General features: G+C 41.9%; 1 protein-coding gene and 1 long non-coding RNA gene across 7 annotated transcripts in view; one reads left to right on the forward strand and one right to left on the reverse strand.

Moving 5' to 3' along the window:
• MAPK1 (mitogen-activated protein kinase 1) overlaps positions 1–20,316 on the forward strand; it is an 81,930-nt gene that overhangs the window by 46,778 nt on the left and 14,836 nt on the right. For all 5 annotated transcript variants that reach the window (XM_075898283.1, XM_075898282.1, XM_075898284.1 and 2 more), the window contains one exon: positions 1,168–7,457. The gene's annotated coding sequence lies outside the window, so the exon portion shown is untranslated. The remainder of the gene's footprint in view (positions 1–1,167; positions 7,458–20,316) is intronic.
• Positions 8,697–20,316, reverse strand: part of LOC142818485 (uncharacterized) — a 28,383-nt gene continuing 16,763 nt past the window's right edge. The window contains exons 2-4 of one of the 2 annotated variants that reach the window (XR_012895974.1): positions 19,699–19,803; positions 11,716–11,866; positions 8,697–8,854 (exon numbers count right to left, since the gene is read on the reverse strand). This is a non-coding gene — a long non-coding RNA (uncharacterized LOC142818485). The remainder of the gene's footprint in view (positions 8,855–11,715; positions 11,867–19,698; positions 19,804–20,316) is intronic. The other variant, XR_012895975.1, reaches the window with a different exon arrangement.

Below are 20,316 nucleotides of genomic sequence, written 5' to 3' on the forward strand. Positions count from 1 at the left end.
TTTTCAAAGGCATCTAAATTATATTTTTATGATGATAGTACATATCCATTAAGATTAACTTAACAGTACTTTTGTGCTGATTGGAGAGAGAGTGTGAACAACATTGACAGGTTTTAATAAGACACAAACCCCCATAAAGCACCAAAACTGAAATTTGCACGAACAATCTACTTCATATGTAACTTGCTTATGAAGTCTTGCCCGCTTATCTACATCTTTCCAACCTTGGATTTCACTTATAATGATCCCCTCTTTCTAAATAGTTTACATTATATATTTTAAACCTTTCTTTACATCCTCTGAAATTTGCAGTTCTCAACTTTCTCAAAGTAAATCTGAATTTTGGAGGATCTTTGACTACAACTTTTCTGTAATACTAGTAATTTAAATACTTTTAAATAAGCTATTGAATTAAACTTCAGATGGCTTCATGGAAGTGGAAATGATACAGATACTTACTGCTGCAGAGGGATTCCCTACTGGTCAGGATTCAGTCAGTGTAGCAGGGAAGACTGTGGATCACTGGCTGCTCTGCCACAATCAGTGCTTTATTTGCACTGAAAATAGGATTTCCGTTCCCAATGTGGCTGATCAGTACACTTTTTTTAACGCCAGCTTAGTATTTTTTAATTTAGTAAAGACTTCTGGGAATGTAGAATGTCCTACTCAAACCAAGCTAACTTCTATAAGTCACTAGCTTGGATGGGCAACTTTTTGTGTATAGTCACAGAACAATTTATTTTGAAACTTTGTTCTTTTACCAGCTTCTGGGTTTGGCTTATTCTAACATAGCTAGCATTATTCTTAATGGTTAAAATGGCTTTATTTAAGCCTAGGTTTGTCTTCAAATTAGTGAATTCTTAGTGTTGCAGCTCTCACAATAAATCAGGCAGCAGTATGTTTCCTGTGGGTAATAAATGAGTTAGTATTAATTATGAAAATGTTCTTAGACTGTCTGAATACCATAAAGCTTCGAAAGAATATGGGCAAAGGAGTATTTGAAAATATTATATATTTGTATTGCTGCCTTTGACTTTTGTGACTATCTGCCGCTTTTCAGTCTGAATTCATATATGTGAGATATAGAAACACTGATAATTATTTCTTGTGTTTAATTTACAATTTCTGTTCAGATCTTTCATTAAAACGTGTTTTTTGTTTTTATAGGACAGACTTAAAGGACTGGACAGGCTCAAACGTTGCTGTTCCTCTTCCCAGTTCTTGTATCTTTGGTCATGTCTTATGGCCTTGTCTTATGGCCTATCTCAGCTTATCCACTAACTCCTTTGAACCATTCAGGAGGGCAGTTACTGGTAGTTTTGGCTTTTTATGCTTTCAATTAATTCTTTAAGTCTGAAGAATTGTTATTGGCGCTCCTATCCGTAATGCTCATTGTCGACCTATTGCAGTACTGTACTATATAAGTGCACCCACTGCTGACCATACTTTAACTATTTGCTTTCTGGTTTGAAAGATGCAGTAGTTCCTTTCACTCCTGTATCATTAACCAAGCAGATAACTCATTAATGCATAGAAGTTTGCACCATGAACTGTGTTTTTCTTATTTTACTGAAGTCACTGGCAATTTTTAGGGAAAGCTACTATTCAGGGCACTTTAAGTCAGTGACATCCCAATTTTTTTGCACTTTGCCTTTATACGGTAACGGTTTACTCATAATGGGGAATTTATTCATATATATATGCCATTATGCTACAGATTATGACATAGGCCACATTTTGCATTAATTTTGTTTATTCATTTGTTTGAGTTTCTTCTTCTGTACATAAAATTCTACACAGCATATCTAGGAACACAGCTTAGTCTACAGAATTCATCTATCCATCTAGAACTTTTCTTTGTGGTAAAAAGGCCTAGCTTTTCCCTGCCTTTTCTAAAAAGATGATGGCTATTTGTACTTTTATGGGGGTACAGTACTTCCAAAGTTCATGCTCTGTTGTTTTTATGAGATTTATGCAAAAATAACGAAAGTGGCAGCTCAACCTATTTATTCACTGTGGTGAAAGATTAAAGAACACAATGGCATATTTACCTATTATGAATGTTTTCCTTAGAAGGCATCCATATGCATTAGTAAGCAGAGAAACCAAAATGTGCTGTTATTAAACTCAGTCTACTTTTACTATATATACCAATGAAACACTTCAAATGAAGGTGATTAGTTTATATAATATTTGAAATAACATTCAGCACTCTTGCTGAGAGAAACACTGCATCTTTAAATGAGAGAGTTTGAATTTACTTTTGCTACTACTGCATGTCAGCATCTCAAGTTAATTTCTTGCAGCCTACATTATAATTTGTAATCAAGCCTCTGTGATCTTGTGATGTGAGGTACTGTTCTCTTGTCAAGTACTATCACATTTTTCTGGTAATGCTGAGTTAGGACAGTCAAACAGAGCTAGCACTAAATCATTAAACTGTATACCTTTTAATGGTATTTTGAAGTATTTGTTACTGGAAATTGTATAATGTGGAGTTTCCTAGATGTTTCGTTCCAGTGCAGTGCCTCCTTATCTTTCCCCACTGCTCTCTGTGGTGAGAAACTTGCCTTGTTTAAAATGACTGTGCCCTCGCATGACTGTTAAAGCTTTCTGTGCAAAGATGATTGTCTAAGTGCCACATGCCTATTTGGGAGGGAGGAGGAGAATCTCTTGTTACCTCTGGGTTGTGTTCAACTGAAATGCTATTCAACAAAACTTGGAAAACTAATTCTATTTTTAGCTTTTTGTTTTTCTGCTGTCTTTTTTTCTCACTTTATTTTGGCAGCAGAGAAGAATGGATTGTATAAAGACTGCCTGCTACTATGAACAAAATGCACTTGTAATTCTTGGAAATAAATTTAAATTTTATCTTGACATTAATATTAAGAATTAGTTTTTGGCTTCATTTTGGATAATGTGTTTGAATTGAAATAAGGTTCCATTTATTACTGACATACCAGCAAGCATCCTTATATATTATCCCAGGCTTCCTCATAGCACTACTTTATCTGCTGGTCAAGATAATTTAGAAAGCCAGTAACTTAGATTTTCAGTTTATAAGGCTGCTTACAGATAAAAAATTCTGAATTTACATTTGTTGGAGGTGGTGGTCTACTAAAACAAATTTTGAATAAACAAGGATTAATTTTCAAAGGGCATTTCCTGTGAGAAACCTATGCACCATGAATATTTTTGTTGCCTAAAATACATATTAGGAGCATTATCAGAACATTGCAGAGTTGATCTTTGAATTGCTGGTATGGAGCTTATGCTGACTACTTTTCTACAATACTGCACTTGACTGTTGACAGTAGTGTAACTCTCTTGATGTTTCTATGCATTATCTTTACCAAAATACTTTTGTCATTAAACTGCTAAATACTTAACTATATCTAAATTGTTGGACACTTGCATGATCATGGTCATGGCAGGAGCTGATTTGGAAAAATATAGACTGTTATTGAAACATCTGCTTTCAAAAACACCTCAACTTTAATTTATTAAGGAAGAGCTTTGGCAGCTTATTTCATACATCTTTTTCCCATTCATCTTTTGAATGTTTTTTTAATACTGAATTTGCTTGGATTTATGAATTTACTGTCAAGTGGCATTGCTAAGAGAAACAGTGGCTTTGATTTACTAACATCTGGTTCTTTGGCACTTTCTTTGTTAGCCATTATTGCTGAATGAGATTGATGAATGCAGTTAGTGGTTTCATGCCAAAGTGTCATTGGACAATGTTAGTTGAACTTATTCTCTCTACTGTGGTGGAAGCATGATTGCTATCCTTAGTGACTAAGGGGGGAAAACCTGTTGCTATCCACCGCAATGTGCTACACTACATTTATACCATGTACAAATAATCTGACCAGCTATTCCATAAATATAAACTTATTAATATATTTGCTTATGCTAGTGTAACTTATGTTGCCCCCTGATTGTTAAACTTTTTGATTATTTGGTAGCCAGTGAAATGATATAAGTGTGTCCCTGCACACACATGATTTGGGTCCCTTGCATAGTGCTTTTATATTTATACAGCAATGTTTTAAAGCAATCCCAAATTTTGGGGGGAATATTTTTGTAAATGCAGAAGCTTAAAGGCACTGAACAATCCTTTTGCATAAGTTTTGAACACATTGGCCTTTCAAATAGCTTGTTTTAGTGTCTTGATTGAAATACAATTGCGTGTACATTAGTAAAATGAAGCTTACAATGATTCTTGTAGCATGTGCTGCAATCAAAACTGTGGTGCATTGGAAGAGATTTAAAACTTGGAATACCTTTGTATATCCAGAGCAAACTTTTAAAGGTTCCAGGAGATTTACTTTGTTGCCTTTTCTTGTGTTGTATCAGTGTAGAACACTCTTTGCAAAAAATACTCAATGCTTTATATTTGCTTTTAACTGTTAGTGCCTTCTTAGTCATGTACCCCAAAAATCCTGCATAGCTAACTTGGTAACATTGGTAAGTTTAAAAGGCAAAACAAAGGAAAATTTTATAAAAATAATTTTCTGTATGTTCATTATATTGTAACGATTAAACATTTATATTGTGACAGAGTTGTGATTTGGTTAATCTGTATAAACAGTTGTAAGTAGCAAAGGTTTATATTCTTTTCTTTTGATGTTGTAAACTTAATTTTTTCAAATAGTTTAACTGAATTTTTGTTTGGCATCTGACACTTGTAAAATCAAATGCAAAGAATCATTAAATTGCTTCCCTGTATTACTAATAGAGCATAGTATTGTGCATATCTAGAATGACTGGAATTTCACTCTTAATGCTAATTGCTGCCTTTTACAAACCTTCGATACATGTTAGCTTATTACAATTTTATTCTAAAATTACTGTTAAACCTTTTAATTGTTTACTATAATCAAACCCTTTAATGGATTACTATAATCAAATGAATACACTAATCAAATGTTCTTTCAAATTATATTGATAGCTGATGTATGGTGCTCTCCCTCATGCACACACTAGTACACTATAAGAATTAAAAAGCATGTGGGGCTTTGAGGTAAATATTGGATACATGGTAATTGCAAATAAATTCCATGTATGAAGATTTTGGAGTTCTTGATTTACACTTGCATAAGAAAATTGAGTAGGGTTGCCAGGTGTCCAGTTTTCACCTGGGTAGTTAATATTTTGGCTTTCTGTCTAATAAATAGAATACCGGATATGTAAAATACCTGGTATTTTCTGTCCTCCTTTGGACGGAAGGCCGGCATTGTCTGCAAGGGTGGGGGGAGCGAGGAGCATAGTAACTTAAAGGTGCAGCGACCTCTTTAAGCAATTTTGTTAACCTCTTTTGCACAACCAATTTTTCCCTACCTGTTTGGAATTTTTTGTGAAGGTATCTGGCAACACTAACACTGAGAAATTCATTGAATACACTAGCAGCCCAGAACGCTAGCTGTTGAATGATCAAACTACCTTTAGTTACAAGAAAAACAGGTCCAAGTTATTTGTGTCCTCCTATTTGGCTCCCACGTAGGATGAGAGCCAGGCATGTTTTGTCTTAGTCCTGCTCATAGTAGATTGGAGTCCATACAATAGCCAAGGCTATGGTTTGAAATATATTGGTGAGGGCAGTGTGAACTTAGTTGCCTTATGTCGATCTAACTCAGAAGTGTAGACCAGGTCCTTACTCACATTGTAGTATGGCATAGTGTATCTTGTGACTTCATAACAAAGCATCAGCATGGAAATAGCTCCTGAATCCTAACTTTCACCATAACAGTTGCTTGTTTTCCAGTTTGTGCAGATTGCTGTGCAGGCACACCCTAAGTTAAGTTATTTTGGAATAATGACCGTTATTCTGAAAACTAAGCGGTTTTGCTGTGTAGATCCTTGCAATTTCAAAATTTTGAAATAGCAGATGGCTTAATCTGGTTTCTGTAAGCCTCATTCTGTAAGGAATAGTCTATTCCAAAAACATCTATTTTGGAAGAGGGTCTGCATAGACAGGGAATAGCTGCTACTTTGATATAGGGAGCCTCCTGCCTTCCCAGGGTTTCCTGCTGGCTGCTCTGTCCACATTCAGCAAAACTGTCTCCTCTCTTTCTCCCCCCTTTCCTCCCCCCTCACTTTCCCTCGAGTCCTTAAAGCTGCAGCCTCTGTAAACAGGGTTTGTGTCTTGCAGCAAGCCTGACAGCTCTGAGCCACCCTGCAGCTGCACCTGACCCAATTGTGCCTAGAAATGAGCCAGTCTGATGCTGCCATGCAGCCCTCCACTGTTCCCAGGGAGCAGTTTGACAGCTCCCAGGCACCTGCCAGGGGCTGCAAAAGACATGTGCCTTCCTGGCCCCAAGTGGAGATCCTGGATCTTATTGAGGTTTGGGGGGATGAGAACAACTTGGAGGATCTCTGCATCAGCTATAGGAACGTGGGCGTGTCTGGCCACATGGCCAACAGTCTGGTTACTAGAGGCCATGGCCATAGCCAATAACAGGTATGGATGAAGGTGAAAGTGCACTGCCAGGCTTATGCCGGGCCATGGAGGACACTGCCCAACCTGTGGCAGATCCCCAAAGCTGCCCTTATTTTAAGGAGCTTGACCACATCCTGGGGGCTGGGCATTCCCTCCCCCATCCCCTGGTTATAGACTCTGGCCTTGAGATGCCTGTCATTGTCCTCATGGTGTGCGGGCGTGTGTGTGTGGAGACAAGCAGGAGTAGGATCTGGAGGAGGCCAGCATCAGCACACAGCTGACCCAGGAGACCCAAAGCCACCTTGTGGACATGACCGAGGCTGGGGAAGGTACATCACTTTCCCTGCATACAGAGGGTGGAGGGGCTGGCTGGGGTATGAGGAGAGCTGGATGCTCCACACTAGGCCCTTTCTGGATGAGGATTGTGCAGCAGCTTGTGCATGTAGGAGCATGTGCTATGCTGTTCCTGGGCATATGGCCCCAAGAGGTTTCCACAAAGGACCCTGTTGTCACTATTGGCCACAGAGTGGCTGGAGAGGCCTGCAATGCTCCTATCCCCGGGTGGGACACCCTCCTTCCACAAGCACCTCCAAGACAGGGGACATTCATACACATGCTCAGCAGTCCTGCACATGGGCATGCCCACAGTCTATGGGGCAACATGCACTCCTGGACACGTGGGCCCACTGGCCATAGCACACATGGCCTTGCTCCAAACACAGAGCCTGTGACAGCTGAGAACTGTTGCTCTTAGCTTGCAGATAGGGGCTAGGCTTCAGGCCCTATCCCTTGGAATGACTATGTCTCTCTTCTCCACAGCCGGATCAGCCGCAAGGGGGGAGGCAGTCAACACCACCTGGAACAGCCTCCTGGACCTAAGGCACTTGCAGGCACTACCTTCCCATGGATGAGTACCAGATGCAGAACCTGGCACCACTCCGAGCCCTGCCCTGCACTATCCATGGCTTAGGACCTGCACCTGTGTTGGGAGAGCTGGCAGGAGCTGATTGTGCAGGTCCGCTCCCTGTGCTGATGTCTATTTCCTTGTGCAGAGCATAATGTCTCCCTGTGCTCCTGCTCCAGCTTCTCCCCATCTGCTTCTCCCTCAACATCCTCTTCACCACCACCCCCAGAGACACAGAGGCCCCCTGCACTCATGACAGTGCGAGCTGCAGAGCCTGGTACTACTCCCAGCCCCAAACCATGAACTTCTCTTCCCCCTTCTAGCTCCTTCCTGCAAGGTTCTCAATACCCCCTTTTCCCCCTCTCCTCCTCTCTCCCAGGTTCTTTCCTCACTGTCTTTCTGGTTTCTTTGACCTCACAGTAAAAATACAGAGCATTAAGTTCTTCCGAAAGTCTTTTTTTTATCAGCAGTGGGGAGGAAAGGAAGGATAAGTAGAGGGACAGCAATGAGGGGAGAAGCAGAAGCCCCCAGGGGGGCAACCTAGGAGATAGTTTCACTGGTTTCCCCAGGGAGAAGCTCTCCCTCAGGGCCTGCCACATGGCAACTGAGCGTGGCTGCTAATAGAGGCTGACCACATAGGTAGGGCCTGTCTCCCCCAACCCCCTTCACACACTGGCAGGAAGGCCTCCCCTTCCAGTCACTCACATGCAGAACACAGCACACTCCTCCTGCAGATGGGATGCTGTGCTCCCTGAGGCCCAGACAGGTGAGGAGGCATCTAAACCAGTGTTTCTCAACTTTATAATGTCCCCTTTTTTAAAAATATACACAAGTACCTACAGTCTTCAGACACTTTTTTCTATCATTGCAATGTATTTGTTTAATCAACTTAATTGTGAATGGGCAATGACATTTTTGGGTGTGTAAAGCACAAAAATAAAGTGCTGTAAAACTTAAAACAAAAATTGTTTTCTCAATTTCAGTTGTTGATGTACCCCCTGACTTCTCTTGAGAACCCCACCAAGCTACCTCTACCACTGGTTGATAAACCACTGTTTTAAACCATGCCTTTAAGCAGCTGAAGGCACCCTCAACAACCATGCAGGCCATGCTCAGCTGGCTAGTGTGTGGCTTCATAAGCCACAGCTGCAGGTTCTAGGCCACATCTCCCACCTTCTTGACCCTCATGTTGTGGCTGGGGAAGAAATTCTGGCATGCAGCTTCTAGAACATACTCGAGTTCCGAAACACGTGGAAGGTGCTTTTCCTAACCACCTGACATGTCTGTGAACTGGCCCCAGTGGTCAGTTGCAGCCTTGCAGGACCACCAAAAAATATCCCTTGTGGTTAATGTACATTGATGCCTGGTGGTCTGGAGGCCTGGATAGGGACGTATACCCTGTTGATGGTTCAATCGGGGAAGCCCAAGCACCAAATCCGGCAGTGAGGGCGTCCACATCTGCAAAGTGGATGACTGCGCAGCAGGATGCTGTTGATTGCCCTGACCACCTGCAGAAGGAGACAAACCGAGAATCACAGGGGTGCCAAGGTGCCTGTGAGTCCCCCCTCCCACCCCTCACCAGAAGCAACCCCTTTCAATTATTCCAATATGTGGTAGGGATTTGTGAAGATAGGACTGAACAAACCCTCCCGGGGTGGGTGCTTGCACTACCCCACTCCACTCTTCCCTAGAAAAGCCCATTATATCCTTCCACCCACCTCCTGGGGCGATAGCCCAAGAATGCACTACTTGCATGATCAGGGCCCCGATGGTTTATCTCCCCATGCCAAACTGGTTCCCCATGGATCAGTAGCTATCTGGTGTGGAGGGCTTCCAGAGGGCGAGGGCAGGCCTCATGCATGTCCTGTTGCCTCAGGGCAGGGGCGAGCCATATTCAGAGCTCCAGGAAGGTGTCCTGTCATTCAAAGTTCTGGAGCCATTGTTGGTCTCCCCAGCACTCTCTAGAACAATGTGGTCTCACCAGTCTACACTGGTGTCCAGAGCTAGATGTGGCAGGGGATGGCACCCAGATCATAGCAGGCAGCCTCCAGCTGCTGGCGCCATGCCCCCACCTACTTGAGGCTCTGCCACAAGGGCTGAGGGTTGGGTTCATGCAGAACCTGGGTGGCTACATGCAGAAACTGCTGCATGACTTGCAGCAAAAGCTGAAGACTACCCAGAGGCACTCCTGCTCCATAGCAGAGAGTGTTGTGGTGTCCTGACGCAGAGCAACCAGATCAAAAAGAGAAAATGCTTTGCTGTCCCTCAGGCTATGACTAGACTGCACCTCTCTTGTGTAAAAACTTATGCAAATGAAGTGTAGATTAGCATATTGCCACACTTCATTTGCATAATTAATTAAGGGCTGTTTTTGCACAAGAGGCTTTTGCGCAAAAAAAAAAAAAAAAAAAAAGGAGCTGTGTAGACAGCTCCTTTTCCCACAAAACCCCCCTCTTGCACACAAGCAGTTCTTCCTGGAAAAAAAAAAATGAGGAAGGTTTTTGTGCAAAAAGGAGCCATCTACACAGCTACTTTTTGAACAAAAGCCTCTTGGGCAAAAATAGCCCCTAATTAATTATGCAAATGAAGTGTGGCAATATGCTAATCCACACTTCATTTGCATAGGCTTTTGCGCAAGAGAAGTGCAGTATAGATGTAGCCTCAGAGAGGTAGGCAAGCAAGCAAGGAAACCTGGGAAACAGCTATCCAGGGCTCCCTTTAAGCAGGAGCCTCAGATAGCCTCAAGCAGCAACCACACGAAGTAATACTGACCTGATGCCCTGTCTGAACTGGTTCCAGGTGGCCTTAAATGCGATTCAGCATCCAATCAGTATGGATGCACTATTTCAAAATAGCTAAGTGCTATTTCGAAATGCATTCTGTGTGTAGATGTGCTATTTTGAAATAAGCTATTTCAGAAAATCTCTTCTGGACTAGTTTATTCCAAAATAACTGCGTGGTGTAGATGTAGCCTTAGAAAACATGAGTCTTAATATTCAGTGCCTGACTCAGCAGAGAGCCTGAAACAAGACAATTGCATCAGCAGTAGTTAGCTGAATGACTGTGGCTGCTCCCTGTGCTGTTCTATGGAGCCAAGCATCAGATGAAGGAGAGAAAGACAAAGTCCCCCTTGGAGCCAGGCAGTGGGAAGAGTTAGACATGTAGGCAGGTGAAATAGGCAGTCCAGAGAATAGAAGGCAGGCAAAGTTGGCGGAGCTGAACTGCATAAACCAGTCACAATTGCCCTACTTTCCTTGCATGGGTTATCTGGGGGACTAGTTGGGAAGAGTTTCTGAGCTGGGCCAGCTGAACATCATGAAAACTGAACGGTGTAGACAGCACAGTAAAAAACAATGTCATACAGACCTTGACAAACTGCAGCGAGAGCTACTTGCCAGCTCTTCACCACGCATGCGCCAGATTGACACTGCGCATGCGTGCAGCGCCGGTGAAGAGGGCGCACGGAGCCACCGGCTGAAATCTACTTGCCCGTGGCGAGTAGAAACTGGTTTGTCAAGCCCTGGTCATGTATATGATAAAATTTGTCAGAGTATTTTGAATGCCTGTTTTCAAAGGAGCCATACATTTTTTTGAATGGAGTAGGAGCATGGAAGAATTACAGTAATTCCTCATTTAACACGTAGATACATTTTAGAAAATGATCATGCTAAGTGAAAACATGTTATGCGGGGTCAATTTTCCCATGGAAAAGGTGGGGGTTGCGTTTCAAGCGCACGTGCGCTCACAGCTCCAGCCTGCACTTGTTAGCAGCTGGGACCGGGACATAAGTTTGGGGGAGAAAGGGTTATAGCAGGGAGGGGAGGTGTGTTTGGCTCTGGGGAAGGGAAGGACAGGGGAGGGGGCTTGCAGCCGGCGGCTGGGTTTCCCCAACTGGCCGGTCACCAGAAGCTGCGCGAGGCTTCCTCTGCCTCCTTACAAAGTGGCAGAGGTTTGCCACTTGCCGTGCAGTTCCCCACTGACCCCCTTTGGCCGAACGCAAGGAATCTGGTCAGGGAACTGTGCAGCCTCCGCCACTTTGTAAGGAGGCAGAGAAAGCCCCACGCAGCTGCACGAGGCTTCCCTGCAAAGTAGCAGAGGTTTGCAGCTCGCCGCGCTGTTCTCTGGTGACCCCTTCTGGCCAAATGCCTTGCGTCCGGCCAGAGGGGTCACTGGGGAATGGCATGGCAAGTGGCAAACCTCTGCCACTTTGCAGGAAGGCAGGGGAAGCCTCGAGCAGCTGCCAGCCAGCGGCTGGCCCTAGGAGAAATTGTGTTATTGCAGGAACAGGGTCGTGTTGTTTGAAAAATGTTCCCTGTAACTTTTCTGTAAATCTCATGTCCACGATCAGCACTTCGGATGGTTTAAATACCTATTAGGGATTTCCTTCAGGATTGTTCAGCTTGCACAAGTTTTACTCATCAGACAGGCAGTAAGTGAGAGAACAAGTTGTTATCCTCCAAAGAAGCTTTATTAATTGCTGTGCAGTATCATAGGAACAGTGATTTCAGATCAGGATCCCACTGTATGGAAGAAAGTAGTTGGATTTTTCCATTAAATCTCAAATCTTCTCACTGTTCTCTCCTTTTTTAATATTTGACAAAGTATTCATTATTCTGATACATACATGCAGAATGTCTTCATTTTATGAAAAGGATTATAGACAAACTCCTCAACAGGAAACTTTGGTGCAAAAAGCCTCCTGAGTTCCAAGCAATCCAGAGCCTATGGTCAATATTGGCATACAGTTGACCCATAGGTTCAGGTAGGACACTTAGCCCTGGTCTACATTAGAGTTTTGAAACTCCCCTTATTTCAAAATAATAAGTAAGCACATCCATACAACCAAGCCCATTATTTTGAAATAACTCCTTCTTTCCACGAGGAATAATGCTTATTTCGAAATAATTTTGAAATAGCAATGGAGTGTCCACACTATTGCTGCTATTTTGAAATAACTACTCCCCAGAGTCATTCAAAGTAATTATTCCCCATTACTTCCTGGAGCTCTAAGTTAAGGTAGCACTTCCACACTAAGGGAGCCTGCCTCCGACTAATTTTGAGACTTTCCTGCAGTATAGGCACACTATTTTGAAATTAGTTATTTTGAAATGTCTTAGTGTAGACATGCCGTTAGATCCAAAAATAATCTCTGTTCTGACAGAGGAATAAATAGATGGTGTTTTGTAGGAATATCTTGGAACTTCACTCTTCTTGAATTCTTGAAGCATTCCTTGTACTCAGTACTCCTACCCTCTGGGAGATTCTCCACTCCTGGAAACTTTAGCGTCTTAGGAAGTAGTTTCTGGATCAGATTCTGAAAAGGCCTTCTACTTCAGATATTCCTCTTTTTAAGTCTTTGATTACCTTATGTGTAATGGACAACTTTTATCATATATAAGTGCCTAAGGCTGCTCACTTCCTAACCATCTTCCCCTCATTTTCCTCTATTTTTAAGACCCATCTTCTCCCCTTGCTTTTCCCCCTATCATGTGAGGTACTGGTATGACAAGTCAATTTATATGCAGACCTTGTAGCTTTACAAACACTTCTTATAGCTTCACATGCTAAAATGTGCAAAATTAGTTCTTGGTCACAGTAAAGTTCTACTTCCCTTTTGGGGAAGGGTATTCAACCCCTCCCCCCCAAATAAGTTGCCAGTATCATCTAGCAATCATGATGACTAGTATTACATGCATGCCTTCATAGTGAGAGCTCTCCTAATGTATTTATTAGGGAATTTTTATAGCTGCCACCTTGCCTGAAAAAAGTAGGACTTTTAGATCTTTCCAGAATAGAATGACCTTTCCCATTTGCATACAGTCATAGCAAGAGCTTCACTACTGTCATGAGAGAGGACAAAACCTACTAAGGATTTGTGAACCTGGTCTTTGATAATTCACCTTGAATTAAAGAGGTGAGAATATTTAACGAGATATCTGGGAAGTCTTAGCATCTTCAGAACGAAAAGACAATGAAGACCATGTGTAAAATACTTATTTGCTTATAAGCTTCAGAAAGGTAGCCAAGTCAGTCTGTAATAGAAAAAACTTAAACAACAAATAGTCTGGTAGAACTTTAAAGACTAATAACATATGTAGATGGTATCATGAGTTTTTGTGGGCAAGACCACTTCTTCAGATGACTGGAGTGTTGGATGGTTCTGCATGGTTCTCCAGCTCCCTAATCATTTTGGCTGCACTCTACTGGACCCTCTCCACATCCTTTCTGTAGTGGAGGGCCCAGAACTATATTGCGTCCACATACTTTCTATAGTGGGGGAGGGCCAGAATTGGACACAGTACTCCAGATGTGGCCTCACCAGTGCTGAATAAAGGGAAATAATAACTTATCTAGATCTGCTAGCAATGCTCCTAATGCACACTAATACGCCATTAGCCTTCTTGGCTACGAGGGCATACTGTTGACTCATACTCAGCTTCTCATCCACAATTAACCCCAGGTCCTTTTTTACCAAACTGCTGCTTAGCCACTCTGTCCCCAGCCTATAACAGTGCTTGGGATTCTTCCATCCCACGTGCAGGACTTTGCACTTGTCCTTGTTGAACCTCATCATATTTCTTTTGGCCTAAACCTCCAATTTGTCTAGGTCACTCTGGACCCTATCCCTACCCTCCAACATGTCTACCTCTCTCCCTAGCTTAGTGTCATCTGTTATCCATTCCCTCAACCAGGTCATTAATAAACATGTTGAACAAAACTAGCCCTAGAACCAATCCTTGGGGCACTCCACTTGAAACTGACTGCCAACTAGACATTGAGCTATTGATCACTTCCCATTGGTCCTGACAATATATTCAGTTTTCGGTCCATCTTACAGTCCATTTTCCAATTCATACTTTCATTTAATTAGGGAACAATCCATACTTAGATGGTTTAGGATTCATCTTAGTAAAGATGGTGGCTAAAGATTTTATAAAATAGCTTTAAGATTCCTCCTAGGTCAAACATATAGCTGAAGAGCCTAGTTGAAAACAGAATAACATTCTTCACAGTGTCATAAAGCTCTGAAATGGAGTCTTTGGGATACAAAGAATGCTTGGTGATCCATCAGTGTTAAGAGACACAGCAGCACACATGCTGAGTGATATTTGGGAACTTTCTATCTTTGAAATTCTTAATGTGGTTAAAATTCAAACTCTTAACCGTGACCCCACATGCAAAAAGATGTAATTGACCCCAAGATAACAATTGTGTGTTTAAAAAAATGTATATACAAACATCTTTTCTATACTTATAAGAATGATCAGGACAGAGTAATCACAATGCTAGCTAGCATGGTCCAGACTGTCTCAGATGCACAATGTAATTTTTTTCTTGTTTGTATCCATGGTCGATCCTTTCACCACCACACTGGGTGGGCCTCACCCTGGCACATGTCAACTGGAGGCAGAGCTGTCATAGGACAGCTTTTAGTAGATATGACTCCACTGCAGACCATGAAAGCACAGATGCTTTAATGGCCCTGTTGTAAAATTAGTATTTTACTGTGTAGATGAAAGTGAATAGCAATAGAAACTTAAAAAACAACAAATAGTCTAGTAGCACCTTAAAGACTAACAAAACATTGTACCAATGGAGGTGCTAATTATCAGCCTCTTGTAACTATTTGAACCATCTACTCACTCTCTCGGTCTTTTTTCTTTCCCCCTCCTTTTTTCTTTATTTTCTCTGCCCCCCTTCCCTTATTTATTCTTGGATCTGGACTTCTAATATTCCTGTTGTCTGAACAAGTAGGTTGCACCCATGAAAGCTCATGATACCATCTACATGTTTTGTTAGATTTTAAGGTGTTTCTAGACTATTTGTTGTTGTTTAAGTTTTTCCTGTTACAGACTAACTCGGCTGAAGAATTGATCTAGTGGACAGACCATAGGGCTGGAAACGAAGAATTTTGATTTTATCTCTGCACTGCTCATGTGTGGGCTTGAGCAACTCACCTTCCTCACCCTCTGTTCCTCATTTCTAATTTGGGATTTATCTCCATTTACTACTGCCAGTTATTTCCCCAGTACATCTGGTAGGATTGCCCTTTCTTATGCTGGTAGTTAACTTAGTCTAGCTCACATAGCAGAGGTTTCTTTAGTATAGACATCTACTTGTACCTTGTTTACTTTGGTGGGGAATATGAGCTGCAGCTATAAATAATTTTATTAGAGCTAATGCTGGACTTAAATATACTGACTTCTCTTCTCTCAGAATTGTATTTCCTATGTAGTCACAACGCTTGTTTTAGGACCTTTTGAAAACCATGACAACAGTAAAAAGGGAATATAAAAATATTAATTTCATCTCATTTTAAAGATTTGGCATACATCTCTTTTGGTTCACTGTGATGCCTGAAAGACCCTTTTTGCTGCTTTTCGATTTTTAAAAAAAAGTCAGAATCTCTAAGCTGGAATATGATGACTTTAGAACTAGTGAAATAGACATCACAAAAATGAGTTGAGGAATCAGCAGGTGAAGGACACTTAGTCACTTTTACTTTTTTTAATTACCCTTTTTTCACTTCAGCAACTAACATTTCTGGTAAAAGAAATGTTTAAAATTCAAACTCATTTCTTCAATTGAAGATGTTAAAACTCTCCAACATCTCTGAGACCTCTGAGAATACATTAGCAAAACAAAGGAAAGCCAAACTTAACACTCTTGACGGTTCTACAGTTTTTAAGCAACAATTTCAGCCTTTAAATTAAAACTTAAAATCCTTTCAGGCCTTCATTAAAAAAATAAAATACGTGATAAACAAATAAAAACTTTTACAGGTCACTTTTTAAGCTTAAATGTTTGGATGAATTTTGCTAAATTCTGTTTTTTTGTTTTGACTTCAAGTTATAGAAAATATTAGGAAGCTAAATGACATCACAAACTGCTCCATATGGGAAAACAGTAACTAACCAAATGTGGGGGTATTGTAGGAAAACAGTTAGATCATAAATTTAAGTTCACCTGTAAAAGCTTTTTTCCCCCATCATTGAAAATAGTAGCTTGGAAAGTGGTATTTAAGGAGAACTGTAGTAGACTCTTTACAGTTGAATTGCTGACATGTTTCACTGCACATTCCTTCAGGCATAATATGGTGTTCTGTTGTTCCAAAGATCTGTATGATTCAAGTGTGATAAACTTAATCACTGGTTTTCTCCTTATAACAATAAGTGGTACAGTACTAAACACAACAGCAGACAGATATATATCTGAATATATTCTGTATGAAGTTAGTAGTAGAAATAATAATTACTGTGCAAATTCATTTTAAAAGTTGCCTTTCAGTTGTTTTGTTGGTTGTCACCAGTGCAGACTATGCTGGTTTGACAGTATCACCAAGCTATTATAGCTGTGGGAGAGTTTCCTGTCTTTTTTTGTTTGGTTTTAGGGAGGTACTACTATCATTTAATAGAGTTTAATAGCACAAAATAGTGGCTTTTGGTGCTTTCTTAAATTTGTTTCTCCTAGTATAACTGTCTTAAGTTAGCTACGAACTTTAATTGGTCTGTAGAGTTTCTCCATCTTGCTTCCCACCCTCCCTCCCTTGCCTTCTGTTTATTTCGAGTTTCCTTATCCTCTAATCATAACTCCTGTCATCAGAAGAAGTGGGCTGTGCCCACTAAAGCTCATGATAGCATCTACATGTTTTGTTAATCTATAAAGTGCTACCGGACCATTTGCTTGCTGTTTTTTTTGTTTTGGAAGAAGGCCTGGCCCAGCACTGGTGGGCCTTGGATTTACCTTAAGATGGGGAATCTGCTCCTCTTTGGTTAGGTTTAATGCAAATGGAATCCCAAGACTTATAGGTAGTGGGGCTGTAAAAAGTCATGGAACATTGTAAAAAGCTGGCAAACCAGCTCAGGTGGATTGATACTGAAGGACAGGCAATATGGAGTTGCCTAGGAATGGTCTCAAGTTCTGAAAGCCTAGAATTACCCAAAAGGGATAATTGTACATACTAGTTGTGAATATTTGTCAGTGATTAATATCTGTACTTTGTTTAAAACAATAAATAACCCCTCACCTAAACTGCTTGAGCATCTCATTGCCTGCTAAAGTGGAACATAATTTTTCTTCACAGGGGTAATGGTTTTTCAGCCATGTAGCTGGTGTTTGAATTCTCGTTGCTCTATAATTACATCCCTTTGTTTCTAGTTGTTCATGACTTGATTCTAGCTGTGTAGAAAGACAGTCCTGTGTAATTTTGTTACCAGATGGTTATTTTTGTTTCCACTTGATGCCCTGCTATGAAGGGAGAAGGAAAGAGATTGTATCCTCTGTCATCCTACATCTTGTAGTTCTGCCATTGAATCAAAAGGTCAGTTCATGATCACTTATTTGCTGTAGCAGCTCCTTGGGTGTTGAAATTGCTCCCCCCTAGACATGTCCTTCCATACATTCTTCCTCATACTTGTAAATGCATCTGAAAAATATTTTCTAAAGAAATTTCTATTTTAACCTGTTAGTGCTCATAGAATCCATCCTTTCCCTCCTTTCCACTCTCCTTCCAGCACCACTCTTTTTTTTTCATATTTGCTGCTTGTAGTATTTTAAAAGGTGTAACATTCCAAATGCCTTAAAGTACATTTTCAAACCAAAGTGCCATGTACCTATTTGGCTAAGTTATTGCTGGTGTCAAGGAGAGAGGTTTTTGGGGGACCCTGTTTATATCTGTCATTGCTGGGACATGCGCTGTACTACACCACAGTGGACCCCCTTGTTTAGGATATGTACCTTATTCTAAAAGATTCATATGAAGAATGGGGACTGTGCTCTTAAAAAAAAAAAAAATCTTTCTATGGCTGCTGCTTGTACAGCAATCCAATTCCAGTAACAGATTCCAGGCAGGCATCAGGTTGAACACAGTCGCTTCTACAACCAATAATTTTGTCACGTAATTTGCTAGATGACAATGAAACACATCAATGCTTATGTCAAACTGGCTGTCACTGTAGCAATAGCACTTTTTTATTTATCTCCAGCTTTCTGTATAGAAAGAGAATATACTTCAATGTAATTTATGGATGGAGGCTATGATTAAAAATTCATTGCTGTGATAGCATATTGTCCTTGGAACCTGGCAGCAACAGCAAGGTATTGTTAGCTTTCCACACAGTTGATGGCTCAACTGAAAAAAGGATGACCTGTGTAAAGAATTCAGAAAAATAAAACACTTCATTTTAATTCAAATACAACAGTATTTTCCTTGTTTCCTCTTTAGAGCTACTATTGTGTATTCACAAGGGGACCCAGCCAGTGAAAGGTCTGGCTGCTGCTGGAGATGTGATAGAGGGTCTACAGGGGATAAAAATCTGCATTAAGAACTAGCATTAGCCCAAATAAGATTTTAAGCTCTCTGTGTGTTTGTATTAAGCTTGTTATAATAGCAGCTTTTGAGAACTATTATAGTACTAATTAAAATTTCTAGGGCCACGTCACCACTTACCAGAGGATTGGTGCTCTAGCGATTGATCTTCTGGGGTTTGATTTGGCAGGTCTAGTAAAGAGCTGCTAAATCAAATGCTGAGGGTGCCCCAATCAGCACTGGTACTCCTTACTGTCATGAGGAATAAGGGAAGTCAACAGGAGCATTTCTCCCATCCACCTCCTAGTGTGGAGACAGCTCCAAGCTTGACTTAAGTTACATTAACTCCAGCTATGTTATTTGCAGCTGGAGTTGCATATCTTAAACCAACCTTCCCTCAACAGCCGTGGTCCCCAACCCGGTGCCCGCGGGTGCCATGGTGCCCGCCGGTCCCTTTACATGCGCCCGCGGAGCAATCTGGGCTGGCCCCGCCCCCGGGCGTGCGGCAGGTGCCAGCCCTGGGCGCATGGCCCCGGCCTTGGCCCTGCCCCCGGGGGCGCTGCGCCAGCCCTGGCTCTGGCCCTGGCCCCAGCCCCAGCCCCACCCCCGGGGGCACCGCGCCAGCCCTGGCCCTGGCCCCGGGGGTGCCATGCAAGCCCCGCCCCACCCCCGGGGGCACCACGCCAGCCCCGGGGGCGACGCGCGGAACCTGGGCAGCCCCTGCCCGGGATTGCTGCACATGCTGGTGCTGACCTCGGGCGTGCGGCGCATGCTTGGCCCAGCCCCCAGTCACGTGGCCTGTGCGCGGCGCCACCCCCATACGCACAGCGCGTGAGCGGCCCCGCCCCCAGGCGCCCGGCAGCCCCAAAACGTTGGGGACCACTGCTCTACAGTGTAGACCTGGCCTAGGTTTTTTAGATTGGTGCTTTGATTTAGCAGAATTATCTGTGAGAAGCTATTGAATAGCTTAAATATGGTGTTAGGTTCTGCTGCATTATCTGTAGATTATCCACAGTGATGGGGGAACAACAAACTGCATCCTACCCAGAGCTACCTGGAACTGGGATCTTCCTGTGTGCCATGTATAGGGAACACACTGATTGATTCTCAGAATGGAAGCAGGTTCCCTTTGCCATGGATGCTTGAGACCTGTGGGGGAGAAGTGCTATATTATTCAAAATATGCAGTCCTTAAAACCCAACATAGTCACTTGCTAAGGGAGGCTTGACAGTCTTCACTTCAGTGCCTATTCAGCTGCCTCCCACTGGTTTTTGTTTTGATGGGGAAAGTTATACTATTTGACCAGAAACAATCCCAATCAAAGTGGGATTTTCTTAAATCGTGACCCACTACCCATAAAATCTCTTGAACACAGCCTGTTCACACATTATCATTTTCAGATTACATATGACCACTTATGTGTTTATCCTACCTTTCATGGAAATAGCTCTGAAGGGGTTTTGCTAAATGTTCTACAAATGAGGATCATTGAAAAGTCACCACAACAATTTAGTGCAGGAAGCGATGGATTCGATATTGAAACTTCAGGGGAAAGATTTGTTTACATTATCATACTGAGTTTATGAAGCAGGCAGAGTACACTGTGTATGTATGAAGTAGGAGTGCACAAGCTAGCCAAAAATTAGAATGATCATGAATTTA

This window comes from Pelodiscus sinensis, chromosome 15 (assembly GCF_049634645.1).
Source record: "Pelodiscus sinensis isolate JC-2024 chromosome 15, ASM4963464v1, whole genome shotgun sequence".
Taxonomy (NCBI): Eukaryota; Metazoa; Chordata; order Testudines; family Trionychidae; genus Pelodiscus; species Pelodiscus sinensis.